Here is a 20,016-nt window from a genome sequence, read left to right on the forward strand (position 1 = left end):
AGAGAACACAATCCAATTAAAAATACAGGTAAGTCTCTTTGGAAACAATGGGATATTATTTAATGGTGACTTCATTATGTAAAATTGATTTCAGTGGAATCTCTTACGTATGTTCAAATTAATCAGGATGCAAAAGCAAGAGTAAATCTACCATGGAAGCAGCCTATACACAATCTGTTAAAGAGCTGTGAACAGACAAAATAAAAATGTATCTGGAGGAGAGAGGCTTAAAAAACACATATTTTGGTCAAAGAGCACCATTTCAATATGTTCATACCATTTGCTGAGAATGCTCTAAACTCTGTGAGAGGTCTCTTGCAAAAATACTCTTGAAAATGTGCATTTTTCTCCCTGAAAGCAACCAAGAAAAGAAAAGAACAAAAAACATGCTATTTTACAGAGAGAATAACATTATTCACTTTATATCTCTAATCTGAAGATTCCTCCAAGCTTGTACGCCATAGGCAGGTTTACTCATATCAATTTATTGTTTGTATGTACAGCGCTGTGCAAATCTACAGCACTATATAAATAAATAATAATAATAATAATAATAATAATAATAATACCTTACATTGAATATCTGTGTCTCATTGAATACCCAGTTATGGCAACAGAATGTAAAAAAAAGATAATCTGTATTTGGGAGCTACCATTGTCCAGTTACCAAATGATCAGAACTAGATTAAAACCATTTACTTTAATGCAAACCAAAACCTAAAATATTGCTTCACCTAAATATCTGACTGTATTTGTATCTGCTGAAAGTTTTTTCAGCCGCATTTTATTCCAAGCTTATCTTGATTTTAAATTTCTAATTCAATGGTTCAGTTGTATTACTTTTTAAAAACTGGCATTCTTTGCTCTGGAATGGGAAATAATGTCTCAGGAACAGATTGTTTTGTTTTGCCAATACTAGGATTAAAACAGATTTGAGAAACCAAGGGAGGGTGAAAGATTTTAAATCTCATCAACATCAATCCAGGGCCAGACTAAAGATGAGATTTGAAATGGATAGCAGTTTCTCTTTCCTGAACAATATTCATTTTGGGAAACTGTATTTATTTTGTTCATATAAACTAATGATAGGAATGATAACAATATAAAAAAAGTTTCCCAAAATTTTAACAATGATTACATGACTATGAAAGTCAGTTGTTTACTTGTCCTTTAAACAATCATGATATATGGAAATTAGGAGGTGGTTGCTTTCATACTGTGAAAGCTGCACTTCATTACTGTGAGTACACAGGGTACATGGGGCTACCTTTGAAGACAGTTTGGAAAATTCATATGGTCCAAAATACTGCAGCCATATTCTTAATTCAGTGTGAAAGGCCACTGGGGAGAAAAAGCAGTCATGGTAAAATTTTGTACCCCTGTGTGAGAATGAAAACACCAGCGTCATCATCAATTGCAAAAACAAACCAACCTCATATTTTGTACAAAATAGCAAATGCACTTGCCACTCTATAAAGGCTGACAGGGGAACCCTGCATGTAGAGGATGTTTAGTGTAATGCAAAGTTATATGAGACTGGCATGCATGGAAAAAAAGGGGAAGAGTGGCAAGACCTAATTACAAGGTAAAAATCCAAAACGAATGTCATGAAGAAGTAAAGTAGGCCATCCCCCCATATTTCCTTTAAATGAGTCTTTTTCTTCCTCTTCCTCTGCTCTTATTTTTTAAAAAGGAGCCTGGTGACCTAAAAACTGTGGTACATGCACTGGTAACCTCATGACGTGATTTCTGCAATGCGCTCTACATAGGGCTACCCTTTTGCCAAGTTAGGAAACTTCAACTAGTCCAAAACATGGCAGCCAGACTGGTCACTGAGAGTTCCAGGTATGACCATATAACACTGATTTTAAAGTCACTTAATTGGCTCCCCATTAGTTTCTGAGCACACTACAACGTGTTGGTTATGACATTTAAAGCCCTTCATGGCTTTGGTCCAGCTTACCTATGGGATCTCCTTAGTCCATATAATCTGCCTCACATACTTAGGTCTTCTGAAAAAAATCTACTGCAGCCAGCAAAAATTAAGCTGGCTGCGGTTACCTAGAAACCTTCTCTTCTGCTGCTCCCATGTTATGAAATGGTCTGCCAGAGGAGACCAATCTTGACAGCTTTAAAAAGGGGTCAAGATGGCCTTCCCAGATTAGCATCTCAGTAGCCCCAATTAACTACCCTGTCTTGCCCATTTTAATAATTTTAACTGTATTGTTTTATTGTTATTCTTTATAATTATGATTTATTGGTTATGGTGAGTGGGTGGTTTTTTGGGACATTGTATTTTATTGTATTTTAATGTTTTAATGTTGTTAGCTGCCTCAGTCTTAATGGAGAGGCTGGGTATAAATTATTATTATTATTATTATTATTATTATTATTATTATTATTATTATATTGTATTTTAATGTTTTAAGGTTGTTAGCTGCCTCAATCTTAATGGAGATGCTGGGTATAAATATAAATATTATTAATATTATTTATTTGAAGGACAAAAGTTCAAATAGTTTAGCCTCAATTCACCCTTAAATTGCCCCTTCAGATTTATGAAAAATAATAATACAAAATCAAAGCCATGATAACTTTGCAACTGCTGAGGGAGATGTTGTTGAGTGCCCTCAAGTTATTTCTGACTTATGACAGTCCTAAAGTGAACCCATAATGGGCTTTTCTTGACAAGATTTGTTCAGAGGGGGGTTTGCCTTCGCCTTTCTCTGAGGATGAGAGATTGTGACTTGTTGAAGGTTTCCACAGCTGAGCAGGGATGTAAACTCTAACCTCCAGAGTCATATTCTAATGCTAAAACCACTACACCAAGTTGGCTCATAGTGTAGGCATACATAGTTTGGAACGTTGGTGTGTTGCTGTTGCTATTCCTGTTTAAATCATGTTAACATTAGTCATTCTCAAAAAACTAACTTCTTACTCATTGCTGATTAATTTATCAACTAGCACAATGCTAAAATGTTACTTTCTTATTTTTTAAAAAATCCTAACAAAGAAAAATAGCTGAAGCATTTGAGAAGAAGCAAGTAAATGTTCCATTAAAAGGAGGTGACAAAGGGAGTCATTATGATGTTCTCTAAAAATAAAATTGTTAAGTTCTTTCTGCGTCAAAACAAAACAAAACAAAACACCTGGTTTTACAGACAATATTCTGCCTTGATGATGTTTGCCTGAAACAGGTCAAGTGCTCAGCTAGCTACCTACTAAGCCATTAGGTTTTCTGTGTCATAGATTGAATTTTCAGCTGAGTACCCTTTCAGAAATCTTTAGCTGGTGAGTTTTCATCCAGTAATTTGAAATACATTTCACTCATAGTTATACTGTCATTATTTAAAATTAATCCATAATATGTATTTTTGGCATGTTATTCCTGTTAGTTCAATCTGTTTTGTTTCAGATAATTTTGTTTATATTTGTGCAAACTACTATACAAACTGTTAAAAGAAAGGGAAAGAGGTGTGTGTGTCTGTGTGTGTGTGCAGGGCAACATCTTTGTAGCTAATCCATCCACTGAAAAGATATGTGACAAATGTGTTTTACTGTGATTACACAATCGCTAGACCAAACCACACTTTATAATGTGATTAAAAGTTGATTCTAAGAAAGAGTCCAGTAGTGATGTACAAATTTTATATTTTCTAATCCTCTAAGAAAGGATTAACACTATTTGTTTAAAGTCTTACTCTTTTCTGTATTCCTTTATCCCAAGACCAAATACCATTTGGTGATTATAAAGGTTATTTTGTTTTCAGTTACAGAGCAACCAATGTAATCCTTTTCACTTTACAATATTGTTAATCTATTTGGATACTCTCTTGCATATGTGTTTGTTTGTTAATAGATACTCACTACATGTATTAACTAATTATTTTTAATGGGTTTCTTTTGCAGCATCTTTGTTTTCTCTGCTGACAGTAGCACAATCCACTAGAAAGTTCTCTTGTGCAAAACTGCAACAATATAAAGGAGAGCTCCATGAATATGGTGCTAGCACCCAGGATATATCTTGGTGTGCCAATTGGGCAGTCTTGTTGCAGTGATGTTGATAGTATCAACCTGTTTGAAGGTTTTTTAAATTGTCTGCAAAGTTTAGTTTTGTTGTTGTTTATGTGGGGAGGAGACGGGAAGGTTCTTTGAAATTAAGAGAACAATGTGGTCTTAGTTTAAACAGGAATCGGTAACGTGATTTGTGAGCAGCATACAGCTCCCTCCATAACTTCTACAGAACCTAGTATCTTCTTTTGTTGTTGTCACCCCTTGAACTTCTCCACTGACATTCATAAAAGCTGTTAAACAAAAACCTCTTCCTTGTAACCATTCATTTTTCATGTGCAAGGAAAAGAGATGCGCTGCCCTGACAGTTCTCAAAGCTCCGTTATGTGATAGGACACACTGGCACTCTCCTTTCACCAGAGAAACCTTGTTGCAGTTATTGGTTTGAATCTGAGAGTGATTTTAGAATCATAAGAGACTATTTCACCCCATTTAAACCGACTTATCCCCGAAGGGGTAAAGTTGAATTTCAATTTTAAAGCAGGTGTTATCGCACTCAGCCAGGGCCGGGAAAGTGCAACCCTTCTGCAGCCTGGACCCCAGCCATGCTTATCTAGAGGCTTTTCAAAAATGAGAGCTTGCCATTTTTGAAAAGTCTCTGGATAAGCGTAGCTGGGGTCCAGGTTACAGATGGGTTGCACTCGCTCAGCCCCAGCTGAGTGCAATAACACTCGCTTTTAAATTTGAATTCGACTTTAAGTCTAACTTACATCTCTGATCACTGATACGAACAATGCTAGTACAATAATGGATTGTACTAGCATCTTTTCCAGTGAAAGGAACTGTGAACATGAACATGCAGATTTGGGTGTCTTCCTTGGGACATATGCATTCATGCTTATCTCTTGAGGAGTGCAGCTTCAGATGATGACTTGTATGGATAAATAAGCTCCCATAGACCCAATGTCCAATGTCCAGTTGAACATCATATGGTTAATGAAGCCACCTCATCCATGCCATTATGAGTGTTCAGTAATCAAGTGGGGAGACTATCAGTGACTATGACACCATTATATGAAGGAGACTGACTAACCCTCACAATGGTAAATAACAATTATTTATAGCTTCTGTTGCATAATGCTGTTCAGGAAGTAACACACAAAGCAAAGTTACTGAGTAGCTCTAGTATTCTCTGTGCTGTTAAAGGAACCCAGAATGATGCCCCCTTGGCATATCTGTAAGAGAAGGTACTTAAAAAGTAAAATCTCTCTTCAGGCTATTGAAATTAAGCACAGTGATCTCATACAAAGCTGTGCAGCTGGTGCCATGGAATAAAGACAGCCGAATCCTTTCTAATGGAAAAATGAAGTCAGACTCAGCTCAGCTTCTTTCTTACACAAAATGCAATTATGTAAACTACAAAGCCCCATTATAGACAATGTTTATAATTAGCTGCTCTGAGGGTTTTTTTAAAGGAAAAAAAAACAAGTATGTCCTGGTTTCATGGCAACATATTTTCTACAGATGTTCCTGACAATGAACAATCAAAAATCCATTCCTGTTGTTTCTATCACAATTATTTCAAATTGTGCAAACCTATAATGAAAATCAATGTAATGAACACACACCATTATGTGTTGATAAACATCATACTCTTTTAATTTCAGGACAAACCTACTGCATATTACATAGTGTGAGCATTTCCACTCCTTTTCACATATGGTTGCATTTGAATGGTTTTGTTTTGTTAATGAAATCTTAGGCTGCTGTCACACTGCAGACCTGAAACAGTTTCACATCGCTTTAACTGCCATAGCTCCATTCTATGGAATCATGGGATTTATAGTTTGTTGTGTCACCAGAGCTCTCTGGCAGCAAAAGCTAAATATCTTACAAAACTACAAATCCCAGAATTTCATAGCATTGAGTCATAGCAGTTAAAGCATTGTCAAACTGCATTGATTCTGCAATATAGACACAGGCTTCACTGATGGGAAACCCTGGCTTACTCTTGGGACTTCTGGATCAGCAGGGAGGGTGAGTTGTCCACACAACCCACAATAGGCCAGTACTGACAGCACTGTTTGCACACTTCTCCAGATCTGTAGTTTGCCAGCCCAGGGCACCACTTTCTGACCTCTTCTGCCCATCTGCCCTCCAGGCCAATAGTTTGTTGTCTGAGGACGTTGCCTTCTGACCTCTTCCACTTACCTGCTCTCCATCACTCTTCTTTCATCCCCACACCGGCAAACAATCTGTATGCTCTGGAGTTTCCAGCCTGAGTTAGGGCAAACAGGAACTGTCCTGGAGCATACATCAGACCTGTGTTCAGCCTGTTTTGGCCCCATACATTGTTTAAACAGGACAGTGCAGGAATGGGGTGGAAACATTTCATTTCTTCCATGGGGACATGACTGCAGCCTTAGAAATTCTTGAGTCTGAAGTCATACATTGGAAATGAACTTTACAAGACTGAATACAAATGCATAGGATTATTCTGTTAGTGTAGTGAAGGGGTAGACAATGTGTGACTCTCCAGATGTTGCTGGACTACATCATCCAGCATTCTTCAGCTGTGGTTATGCTGTTTAGAGCTGATGGGTACTATGGTCCAACAATACCTGGAGTGTTGCTGTTTGCCCTTTGGCATAGCTATTCATTTAGAATTCTGTTCACATTCCTCTTTTTTGTAATATCTTATTAGGTAAACTAGGAGGGGAGAAAACAACATAACATAGGCCAGCTATTAAAGATCCATTTCTAGCTTTTTATTTCTAAATGAGAGCACTGTCAAAGCTTCAAACTGATGTTGTTTACAGCAGCTGAGTAAACTAAAGGCACTACCAAATGACTCACACATCTGCTTCTTTGCTGCTATCAAGTGAACTGGAATCCCTTTCACATTAGGGATTTGTAGTCTGGTAAGATACTAGGACTCTCTGGACACTCTTCCCTAAAAGGCAAATATTAAGATTCTACATGACTGAAACATAGATGTTAATGTAGAATCAGATTGTTATAATTCTGTACTGTGAAAGGGCCCTGGTTTTCATTTGCAAATAGAGATACATAAGTATAATTCATGGGAGTTGACCAAGGTTGGTCTCCTCATGGAGTGAAACCTATAAATACATCTAATATAGATGTATTTTGACAGCTGCTATATCTTAAATTATTTGCGTTGGGGCATGGAGAATCAGGATTAAACATACAGCATGCAGAAGACATGCACATAACAGGAACGCCGCTGGAAGGTCTCTGCTGTGTAGCTCTGTACAGGCTGCAAAGGAAAAATCCTCCCATACAGAACTACCGAACTGCCAAATTCTCACAAAGAGGACTTTAATCTTTTGGTTCTGATATGTACAAGCAGACTATCAAAGAGCTTCATCAGTCTCCTATATATAAACACCACACTGAGGATGCAGCTCACTCTCTTATATACAATTCCCCTCTTGGGGTTTTGAGTCCTTCCCCCTCCTGGGATGTCACCCATTTTCCTGTCACCTGACAGCTGTGACTCTGCAGAATTGAAGCCTGCTGGTTTCACTTCCATCAGCTTCCTCTGACTCAGTACTCTCCAAATGTTGAGTCATGTCTGCCACCTGAGCTCAGATTACTCTGTCACCTTTGTCTCAGTTTCAGGCTATAGCCACATCTCTGACATTTTCTGTCTAGAGTGCTCTGTTCTCTGACAATTTGTACATTCCGTTTTTTAAAAATTGGTTATAGGCTAATTGGTTGATGATCTGTAAACTGGTTTGAGCTTAGGTGAAAAGGAGTTAAAATGTTTAAATAACTGCATAAGTTAAAGGAATATTCATTGCTACCCCAACTCAAAATCCAACTTTCTACTCCAGCCACAAAGATATGTTTCATGCAAGATATTACCCTATGTACTATGTACTTTGACACCTATAGAAATATTGGCAGGATACAAGATTAGACCATCATCATGAAATGTTACTGAGGTCACAACAGATTTTTAATAGATGACCAAACCGTTCCCTGAGACTGCAGGGATTTAGCTGGTGTACTGCTCCCTAGCCTTGGCCCCAGAAAAGGAAATATTGGAACACTAGTCATATTGATAAAGAAAACCTGATGATACCAGTAGCCCTGAAGGATGTTAATCCTGAATCGATTCACCATCACACAATATACAAGAGGACTGAAGAAAAGAATTATGGCTACAATCTGCTTTAAGATCTCCTCCTCCTCTCCTCTTCCTTTTCTTTTCCTTTTTCCTTTTCCTCTTGGTTTTGGAGAAAATGGGCACATTTTTCTTGAGTTTATTTCTGTGAAATGATTTAGCTGCTAGTAAATTATTGGAAAATGTGTTAATTGCCCTAGTAGCATAGGATAGATTCTTTATGTTTTAGTGAGCAGTTACTTTACCTTATTGTGCTTGCTGTCTTTATGTGTGCTTACCTTCACAGAGGAGGGATGGTGGGGACATTCGTTTTATACAGAGTTTAATGCAAAGTAATTTTTTGAGAAATTATGACAACCATGACAACCACAACATGTGGTGTCTTTCTCATGGTTTCTTGCAAGATCACATGATGGGATTGAAGAATTCTTGAGATGTTATTTTACAAAGCTGAGATATCTGGTCTTAGCTAAAATTTCAGCAACAGTGAGATATCTTTGCATCCCCAAGCCACAGTAGATCAGGAGAATCTGTGATGTTCCCTGTGCTAACAGGAGGGAATCTGCTCTTATTATAGACAGAAGTCAGTGTCCTCAACAGCACGAGACCATTTCTGTCAGATGCATATTTATATGGGTAACTTTGAGAAGATTTCTTTCAAAACTTAGACACTTTATCTCCATTGCTGCTGCCCATTTATATCACAGGAGTAACAAAATGCTCCCAGTATACCCTTTTCCTTTGCTGAATTTAAATTGCTTCAGGCAACTAAGGTTTGACAGACAGTCATCTTCCATGGTTCAGACCCTCCCTGTAGGTAAATGTTTCTAATATTTTTTATTTGGCTTATCTGCTTGACAGTCATTTCCCCTTTTCTCTATTCCATACCTTATTGAACAACTAAAAATGCAGAAAGCAAAACGCAAAGCAAATACTGAGCAGTCAGTGCCCAATGGGCTTTCCTTTTTGTCAAAAACTGCCAGATGTAAAGAGAACTGTTTAAATGGTGTCAGTCTGTAAGCTTTCTGCAGTAGAGTAGGAGCAAAGTGAAAAATCTATATCTGTGGTGTCAAGGTTATTTTCTTGAACTTGAATAATACATGCCATGTGACTAATAAGTCAGAAATAAAAAGAGCAAAATGTTTTGCACCCATTACCTTTTATTTTTTAAAACTTAAATTTTCATCTCACAATTGTATGAGTGAAGACAAAACAGACAGATTTTATTGTGATGTATGTGAGGGGACCAGGAACTATAGTATAACAGATGCTATAAAATACACACACACACACACATATACAGACTCCTACACAGAGAGAGGGGGGGAGAGGGAGAGAGGGCAACAGTGTAGTTTGCATGTTCTCAACCTAAAATGTGTTGTTATTGTTGTTGGTTTTGGACAAATGCATGTACTGTATGTATATTTTTGCATAAACAGGAAAACAATTGTTTTTCTCCAGGAAAGTCCCCAATATCAAAAGTGTTCAACAATTAAATGGAAATCACTGAATTCTGACATAATGTGCTGAAATTATTCATCCTTTCACATGGCACCAAAATAAATAAACACTGGGCTTGTCCCCATGATCTGAAAGAAATGGCCATTCCCCATTTCAGAACTCACCTGTGCAGATCACACACACGGTTGAAATGACAGAGAAAAGGCCCCAAGTCACAATCCAGGGCTTAACACTGGGTCAAAATAAATCTTTGATTGCTCCAGTTTAAGCTTGAAAGAGGGAACTAACAGCCATATGAGGGCAGAACATGGTACAGAAGCAATTCTGGGAATCACACTGGAACATCAAGCTGTTTGACAGAATTGCAGAAGGGATGAGGGCCAAGGAGCCAAGGGGTAGAAACATATAATTGAGGAATGCAGGAGACCCCTTGCTGGGTAAACCCCATCTCATAAATGAGAATAAGTGCATATCATCACATGTGCACTATGATTCCCTGACTAATACACATGCTTACTCTATGCATGCTTTAAGACATGACGGTAGATGCACTGAGGTACCCTGCTAATAACTGCACACCATCATGCTAACTGGGCATGTTCTGGGAGCAAAATGGGGAAATGAATGAAGGGGTGCATGATAGTTTCATGAGCATCCCATGCATATGACCATCTGATGGAACTCAGTTACCTCAGTCAACCCCCCCCCCCTTACTTGCCTGGTGTCCAAGGGACACCAGTGGGGATGAAGCAATCTACACATATGTTGTTGGCCCATTGTGGGACCAGGTGATGTAGTCAGTGCATTATTCCTGCGAATCAGGAAATCCCAGGGTTAAGCTGGTGTTTTCCTTCCAAATGCTTTTGGCCACTTATATTACTGTGTATAACAAACAACAAATAAAAATTGAAGCAAAAAAAGAAGTATTTATTTTGAAAATTAGCATGAATATATCAACAAAGATTTATCTGGGATCCTCTATTTTCTTAGTATACTAGAGATTGTAATAATACATTTATTTTACTGTTATTTAGCTGCCTGCTAGCATTGTAGTCAGGTTAGAGGTACATGTTCTATGAGACTTGAAGCATTGCTGATCCAGCTTTTAGACTGAGGTACACAATTGTCTTCAGTTCTCATATTAACAAAGCCTCAAGCCTCAGGTTGTACCTGCATTTTTCTCCATTGGCCTTTCTGGATTACTTATAATGATAGTCTTGGTGACTGGCAATTAAACATGTAAAATTACTTCATTGAAAATCATTGCTTCTGGGGAGGTGTGATGCAAGAGGCATTGGCCCAATCCTAGATGAAATATTTATTAATTTATTTTATTTATGGTAGTCGGCCCTTCTTATACACTGATTTTTTATACACGAATTCAAGCATATACAGTCTGAAAATGTTCAAAAAAAGGATAAATTTCAAATATCAAACCTTGATTTTCCATTTTTATAAGGGACACTATTTTACTATGTCATTATATTTAATGGGACTTGCGCATACCCGGATTTTGTTATACACGGGGGATCTTGGAACCCAAACCCAGCGTATAACAAAGGTCCACTGTATTTATACCTCTCTCTTCAGGCCTAAAGCCTCTCAGAACAGCTTACAGACTTACAATCTAAAAATACATGACACAAAAGGAGAAGGGTATGGTGGTGGGGAGGGGTTCAAGTCCAGTAGTTCTTCTCTCCCTCTGAGCCTGGACCGTAGCAGATGGACTGGAGGGAGGGCCCTTCTTCTTGCTCTGGATAGGCCTGATGGAGTTGGGCCGGGAAAAAAAAAAGGTGAGGAAGAGGCTTCGTGCAAACAATTTTTTCACAGTCTGTTTTATTGGGGTGGGGGGAATGGAATAGGGAAAAGCCTTTTTTAATCAGACCCAGAGACAGGAAAAAGCTATGTGACATGGCTTTTTGCTGTACAAGAAGGAAATAAGCAAAGATTTACATCCCTAGAAACTAAAAGATAACAGTAAACCGGAACAGTTCAACCTCCCATCTTGTGACTATCTGTGTACTTTATGTGAACAACTCTGGTCATGTAGAACTATGTAAATTTATCTCTTCCAAATGTCAGTTCAATGACTCTACTCTAGTTGGGATTATCCAACAAGATTCTAGCCTTTATTTGCAAGCTAAATTCTGCTCCCAAAGCCTTGATGATGGTCTGATGTGCTAGCAAACAAGGTACACAGTGAACCTGTTCCCTGATTTAAAGTGGAAATTGTGCTGTTGTGGTAAAATGCTACTTTTTTGCTTCAGATTCTCCAGTGGAGGGGTATGAAATGTGGCTATTCGGCCTCTGGCTATCACAAAATGTTATCAGTTATATTCAACAAATATGAATATTGTTGCATAAGACAGGAAAGCTATATGTTGCCAGAGACTGCATATATTGTTAAGAAAGCATACTGGGCAGATAGAGCTGATGGTGGTCTAGATCTTTGTCCACGTTGGGGGGGAAATCAAGCCTTATTCTGAAGTGTAAACTGAAAATTTCCTCATTCTCCCACCACACACCTATGCTGACAAAGAAGTGGTTTCCTTGATAAGTAATCAGGGTTCAACTGCTTTGTTTATCTCAGTTGAATGGAGAACCTGCCAAACTGGCTCAAACTGGTACATCCTCCATTCTGAGGTACTGTGCAGCTTTCAGAGAGGTTCAGCAAACCTATCTGGATGTGAAAGAGGACATACTATACTGATTGGCTTTGTCCTTGTGCACCCAGCCCATTGTCTCTGTGGCCTGATCATATAGCAGCCATTATCAGTACCTGAAGGGCACATTCTGCCCTTTGCAAGCATATGTCTTTTGTAATCGTTTATTGACTTTGAGGTCATGTTTTGCCCACCAAGATGTGTTCCCTTCCCTCTTAAAAGACCAGCCTCCAAGTTAGGAAGAGGTTCAAAGACCAACACACAATTTCCCTCTTTGACCTGCTCCTCTCTATCTACTCCTCTCTCTTAAACCTGCTTCCTCCCCACTCTGAGCCTGCTTCCTTGCTCCATTCTTCAGTCATTTTCTTCACATTGGAATGTGAGATAATCCATGTATGTGTTTTAGCCTGTAGTTCCTTATTAGCACTAGACACTTTAGATTGATTAGGAGAATGGCTTTTAGCTTCCATGCTGTCTTCTCCCCCACACCCTTTTTAACTTTGAGAAACAGCTTGCATTGAACATAGACTATTCTGTTGGTTTCTGCTGCTATATTTTTTCTGTCTTTTCAACAAAGAAATAATTGTATTTGCAACAAAATCTGCTTTTTACTTGGAGTCATTTTTAAAACCTTCAGCCTGTAAATTCTTGTAGATACTACCTGTTAGAGCTTTTCCTCCCAAACCAGTAAAGCCAGTGCACTGCTCTTAACAAAAGTTGTCCACTACTACTTCAAAAGTCACAAGATTTCTGAAGTTAATAAGAAACATGTGGGGAAAGCAATTTTGGACAAGTTCTTTTCCTTTAGATTAGTGATGATACTGATTAACAGCTTTAGAAAAGAAACAGCCTGTTTGTAATGCTTAGTGGCATTACAATGTTGGCAACATTTTCTTTAAAGTTCTTCTCTGGCTTGAATGATCATCACTCTGGAATTTTGCCAAGGCAAGTATAAGGAAATCAGAGATATCTAGTCAAAGATATGTGGTATGGATAACAGCTACTATGGAGAGTACAGTGCACCCGCGTTATATGCAGCTTTGAGCATACATGAATGGGGCGTGCTCCTGTGGCATGCACCCTGCACGCCACCGTTGTGCCACCATGGGCACGAGCCCCATTCATTTGAAAGGGGCTTGAGCATCTGCATATTTCCTCTTACACGGGAGGGGGGTCTGAAACGGATCCCTCGCGTAAGAGAAGGGCAGATGGTATGATTTTTCCCAGGCTTCCACATGACTGGAATATAGTCATGGCAGCATTTGATACATCAAAGAGTAAGGACAAGTACAGAGCCCTCCCTGTGATAGTCCTGTGTTGTTGCTGAGCCAGAGCCAAAGATGCTTGCAGTGGTATGAGGGAGGGGCTTGAAGACATTTTAGAGGAAGCATTCAGCTCCTGTTATGCTTCCAAATTCTGAGCTGAGATGAATTTACCTATCACTTATCTGACAACAAAAGTGTTATCATTATTTTTGCCTTGAGATAGGTTGTTCTGTCACACTCTCACTTTAAAAACCTTCAGCTGCCATAGAAAAATTGTGGATATTTGCCAGACAGCTAATCAAAGAACGAAGGCCTCTCTTTGGAGACTGTAACTGTAATTAGAACAAAGCAGCTGAAATGAGATGTGCAATCAAGCTAAGGATGAATTGGGGGGGAAAACTCCCAGGAATTTTTTAAAATGCTTTTCATCTCTAATCCTGCTGTAATAGAGACATGGCAGGGATTCTAAAGATCTGACTATTTCAGCTGCCATTAAAAAATAGGCAAGAAGAGAGGGTGTGTTTCTCTGTGCTGACACTCTCACCTTCAAAATCACTAACTAATAATTGAAACAGGCAGTTTGCATAATAAGAAGTGAGTGCTTATTATCGATGTACTTCATACACATTGGGGCCAATGGGAGCACTTTCCCATCATTCACTTTTTGAAACATGGAGGACATGTTCACTGGGATGGCAGTAGGGGAGAAAAAGCGTAACCCTCCCCTTCCTCTGAGTTGTAGAATAAAATGCACACAAAGAATTTGACTACAGGTGAAATGTACCTGCAGTAAGTAAAATGTGTGAAGAAGTGTATACATTGGGGAAAATATGGTAAGAGAACTACAACCCTCCATGCATTTCAGTGTGGGATGAAAAACAGGTAGTTTCACAACGGAGACAAAAGAATGCTGAGAAGAACATGCTGATTGGATTTACAGAAACACAGTAAAATTGAGACTGGGGGACTTTTACATCTCAAATGCAGATCAACACACTGAGGCGGGTTACAGACCGCCCATTTGGGGTGGGCTGCACCCGCCCCTTTCCCCGGTGTATCGGGGCCTCAGCTGCCAGAACGGCAGCCGCTGAGGCCCCGATCCGCCGCTTTTCAGGCTGCGGGGAAGCGGCAAAATGCTGCTTCCCTGCAGCCTGAAAAGGGGTGTCCTTGGGGTTTCAAGCCCCAAGGACACCCCGCGGCGGCAGGGAGGAGGAGAAAGGGGCCGCTTGGCCCCTTTCTCCCTTGCTTTGCTGGACACAGCCGTCTGAAGGCTGAGCCCAGCGACGCAAAGCAGCGCCGCAAACCAGGAAGGAGCAAACCTGGCGCGGAGCGAGGACGTCACGTCCGCGCCACCCCATATAGAGGCGGCGCGGCTGTGACATCCTCATGGCGGCAGTCGTCTGGAACGGCCGCCATCATTTTTTATGTGCAGAGCACGTATTAGGGTTAGGGAGGTGCGCGGTGTGTAACCCGCCTGAGTTACTTTTTAAAAAGTGCATTGGTAATAATGCTGAATTATTGAGGGACATCTTTGGCTCTAGTTATCAAGGGCTATCTCACATTACTATGGCGGGTTACAAACGGCCCTCAAGGGGCCGTTTTCCCGTCACCGTCATTCGCTGCGTAGGGAAGCCCCAGCGGCCACACCTCGAGGCTTCCCCACGCAGCAAATAAGGAGCGCTGAAATGGCGCTCCTTTTCGAAACACAGAAGTGGCGCCGCGAGGGGCGGAGTGCGCCCTCGCGGTGTCACTTCCTCTGTGACACGTCTGGATGCACAGCATCCAAGACGTCAAAATGGCAGCGCCCATGTGGATGGGCGCCGCCATAAAGTCCGCGCTCCGCGCGTACTGGGAGGAAGGGCCGTCAGGAAGGTAAGAACATTCTTAACCCTAATACGGCCCTTCCTAACCCTAGTACGTGCGGAGCGCGTACTTTATGGCGGTTTATAACCCACTTAGACTCCATTTTAATTGCCATGGGTCCACCCTTTGAAATCTTGGGATTGCAGTTTAAAGAGAGGCATTTAGTACCCCCAGGAAGAGCATTCTAGTGCCTGCCCAAAACTACAGACTCCAGGATTCCACAAGAAGGCAATAAGGTGGAATTATGATGCAATAACTGAGTACTGCAGGAGGCCTGCTCATGAATCACTTTTAAGAAATAATGTCCCCAGCTAAATTGTAACATTATAGATATAATCTTAATGACTGAGGTCTTGCATAGGTACAAAGCTCTGCATGTACAGTGCCCCATCTTCCTACTGCCCAGCAACTGTAAAACTCCTATGAAAGTGACAAATCAAGCAGGGGTGGGCTGTGGCCTCCAAGGAGCTATTGGGGACCTCTGAATCAGCACTTTATACCTCCATACTTGCATATCATACCTTGATTTGACTTTCCTGGTGATGTTTTGAAAAATATTGAGGAACAGGAGGTGCTATCCTAAATGTGTGGGGCTAGTAGAGCCTCCACAGACAGCAACAATCTATCTTGAATTAGTTTCGGGAACACTCAACTTGGCTATGCAAGAGAGGAACATAATTTGTAGGATCCAGCATCAACTATAATGGTACTAACTGATAGAGATCCCAGGCATATAGAACTATATGAACTTTTATAAGAAGAAATATAAAGAGCACACACATGCAGGTAATTCATCCAAACAACCAACACCCAGAGCTAACCAAGTGGAGGTGTAAGATGGATATTAGACTTGGAGATTTGGGAGAGGAAGTGCAGTTACCTATCTTGAAGGAAGAATCCCTGGAAAGCCAGAAAAATAGTAAGACTCAAGCCACAATGCTTGAGTGAGCAGCTTGGGGAAATCGACAAGGGAGGACAAAGGAACTCTGACCCATGGACAACACTCAAAGGATAGGATGCACACATCAAAATTGCTCCTAGTTTTTAAAGGGACTGAATTCCATGCTCCCAATTTTGAACAAGCAGTTCTTCCTGGAAAATTTTCAGCTCAGCCTCAGTGCCTGTTATAAAATATCTAGATATTTTAGATGGCATTTTTTGGTCCTGTCTGTGTCAGTATATCACCCTGACTAAACCTTTGGGACAGTGCTGGTTTTTAAGCAGACTGAGAAACATTTATACCACCAGAAATGTCTGTATTATGATACACAGGGCTCACAATTTCAAACTCCAGAATGCACATGATAGCCGCTGTGGATATGAGTGAGAAATATTGGTGAAGTCATGGAATTATTGCTCCTGCAAGAAGAAATAAATAAAGTGCTCACACCCCACAATGGTTTGGCTCTTCTGGTCTAGATGCTTGTTCCCATTTTAGTATAGCTTTGATGCTTAAAAATTATGATATGCTAAAATACTGAAGTGGGACTTGACTATGATTAAAAATAAAACAATCCAGCAAAAAGATAGCCTGAAAATAATGAACATGAGAAACCAACTCAGATAAAATCTGAAAATATCTGCAGGGCCATTCTTTTTCATCCCTCAACATATAATTTATCCTTGAAGCTCTGTAGCTCTTTACTTGTGAGCAGAATAGCCATGGGATTTAGATACTGCTGTCTCTGTGTTCTGGATGTATTTCATCAAGAGGAATAAGTATATAAGGACTTAGACAGACAAAAGCCAACTTCTAAGAAGGGAAAATAGTATCGAAGCTTCAGGCAATCCATGCATTGAATTTTTAAAAAGCTAGATAGGTATTGTCTTATTTTAGTAAAATGTTTTCCTCATAGAATTGGTGGATTCAAACAACATAGGAGGGGGAAGAGAGCATCAGGGATATCAAGAGGGAGAAAGGGAAGCCTGGAGATTATAGAGGAGAATTTGTGTGTGTATGGTTTTGAGTTACTTGCTAATACTGTCTTTTTAATACCTCCCTACACTTTTAATGGGGCAAAGGGCACCTTGTCTCAAAAATTCCTGCATTTGCAAGGCTTCCGGTTCATTTTATATGCACACAAATCATTCATACATTTTTAAAAATATGACAAGCTAAAAAAATTTATAAAGGGAAAAAATATGCAAAAACATGAGTCAATGGAAAAACTGTTTAAAATTGTGCATTCATGAAAACCTGTAAATAAATGAATACATAATGGAAAAATTATTATGAAAGGGAGGAAAACAAGGTTTTGCAACTTGTTACAAACCAAGCATGGGGCAGGAATGTGAGTGGGATCAGAGAAACACACATCCTGAAACAAGGAAATTATTACAGCACTTTTACTGTTGTGACTCCATCATATAAAATCCCATTTTATAATTTGGAAAAGATAGGAGTTTTCTGAAAGAGACCTCTAGTGCACTCCCTTGAACTATAGCTCTCTATAAGAGAAAAACAATCACTTCTCCACCCTACAAATTCCAGGATCCTCCTGGACAGAAGCCTGGTAGTTATAATGATATGAAACTGCTGTCGTTTTTTTAAGTCTTGCTAGACTCTACACTAAAACAGCTTTTCATATTAAGTACTGTCTTCATTCAGTTTCCTGAATGATATCATTTGTTATCCTGCATTGTTTACTGTTCTGAGGTCTTCATCGTGCATCAAAATTGCACTATATGAAAAATACAAAGGTATGATCCATTATAAAGATCAGAGAAGTGGAGTCTGCATGTTCCATACACTATTGGCAGGTATAGTGGTAAAGCTGTAGTTAGTTATATGATGTTGCATTTGAAAATGGAAGAAGCAGAAGTGGGTAGAATCTGGCCTATGGGCTGTGTCTTGTTTTGATATGTCACCTAGGGCAATGACTCCAGGATTTGCCATCTGTTGCTAAGATCCCACAAAGTCCTAAAGTCAGCCAATTCTGGAAAGAGGCAAAGAATGTGTGATGCACATAGTTTGAAAATAGTGCCTGTTTCTTATTGGATAGTTTGTTGTATGTTATAGCCTTTTACTCTTCAGATGCTGTGAAGTCCAGCAGGATACCAAGTTCAAAAGTTAAAACTCTGAAAACCTTAATTTATGAAACTGAAGATCTAGTCCAATGAAGCTGACAACTACATACAATTTCAAAGTTCAAAAGCAGGCTTAATTCTTATTCACCATAATTAATACACATACTTCTGCTCCCCTTGCTATACTGCCCCCTTCGTTTTTGTTACAACCAGATCCTTTCACACAAACAACCTTGAACAGGCTTGGATCATGCTTGTCTCCCATCCAGACTTCTTATCTCAGCACCTGCATCTGAGATCACCAAAACTTAACAATAGTGCTTCTACTGTATCACACCCATCACACCTATTCCCAACATTTTATGGCTTGCAAATGATCTATGACAATTGCTTCCACTGCATGTTTTTGCAAGAATTCTATATAAAGAATTAATTAATGGTTTCAGTGCTTGTTAGTTGTGGAAACCTGGGGTACCAAGCCAGAACCCACTCAGCACTACATCATCAAATAAATTGCTGAGTTCAATCTACAGGCTCCATTTGTGCACACTAACCAGTGAAGGAAACAAAGTACAAAAATGCTTTTCACTACTTACACTATCCTCATCTAGCATCAAATAAAAGCTGTTCATGTTTAAATTACTGCCAAATAAATGCAAACTTTTAAATCTTAATACTGGGAAAGACAGACTTTTTAACTTATACAGCTGATACAAGAATAATTTTAAGTTTCAAAGCAAGTCCTCATCTTAAAATTGTGTGTTGTCTCACTTTATAAATGATCAGTTGAAAGTGTATAGGGGGGAGCAGTGGATGTTCAAATATTGCATGAACAAGACTTCTGAATCATTAACCCAAGCTTTTTGAAATTCTCCCAGTGAATATTGAAGATCAGTCCACCATCAAATAATCCCCTTGAACTCGGTTGATAATTGCAATCCATGGCAGTTTAGTTTCCTCTGTAGTGAGAGTATTGAGCTATTATCCTTCACTTCTCAGTCTTGTAGGAAGCATGAAATTGCTTGCTTATAAAACTATAAAAAAAGCCACTAGAGTTTGAAAATTGTGTCTAGACTTCTTCATTAGTGTGCTGGGCTGAAATTATTTGACTATATTTACCACCATTTCTGCTACTGTCTGTGCTGCATTCCAGGTTTATCTAAAAACACTATTTTTTGCATCACCAACATTTCATGTATTAACATCTGTGTTATCAGGCTTCCCAATCATCAAAAAGTAGAATATCAATGGAATTAGATAGATGCCGCATTTGGTGTGCATTGCCTTAAACAACTGAATAGTAATACAGAAAGAACTCATTCACACCAGGCTTGCCTTAACTGGATATCCAGCTGGTGGTAATGCGAGTCTCAGTTTTGAAGGTTTGTGTCTACTTGTAAACTACTTTGTAAATTAGACTGAAGAAGAGGGAAGCCATTTATTTAATTCCCCCCTCCCCCCAAGGATCTTCTCTACATATTATTTCAATATTGGGAGGGGGGGTGAATTTAAAATGTGTTTCTGCTTCATTTCATTCATCAGAAAAAGGCAGAAAGAAGATGCAGGAAACTAC

Source organism: Sceloporus occidentalis, unplaced genomic scaffold, assembly GCF_023333645.1.
Source record: "Sceloporus occidentalis isolate IW3139 unplaced genomic scaffold, rSceOcc1.0.p SCAF_5, whole genome shotgun sequence".
NCBI lineage: Eukaryota > Metazoa > Chordata > Lepidosauria > Squamata > Phrynosomatidae > Sceloporus > Sceloporus occidentalis.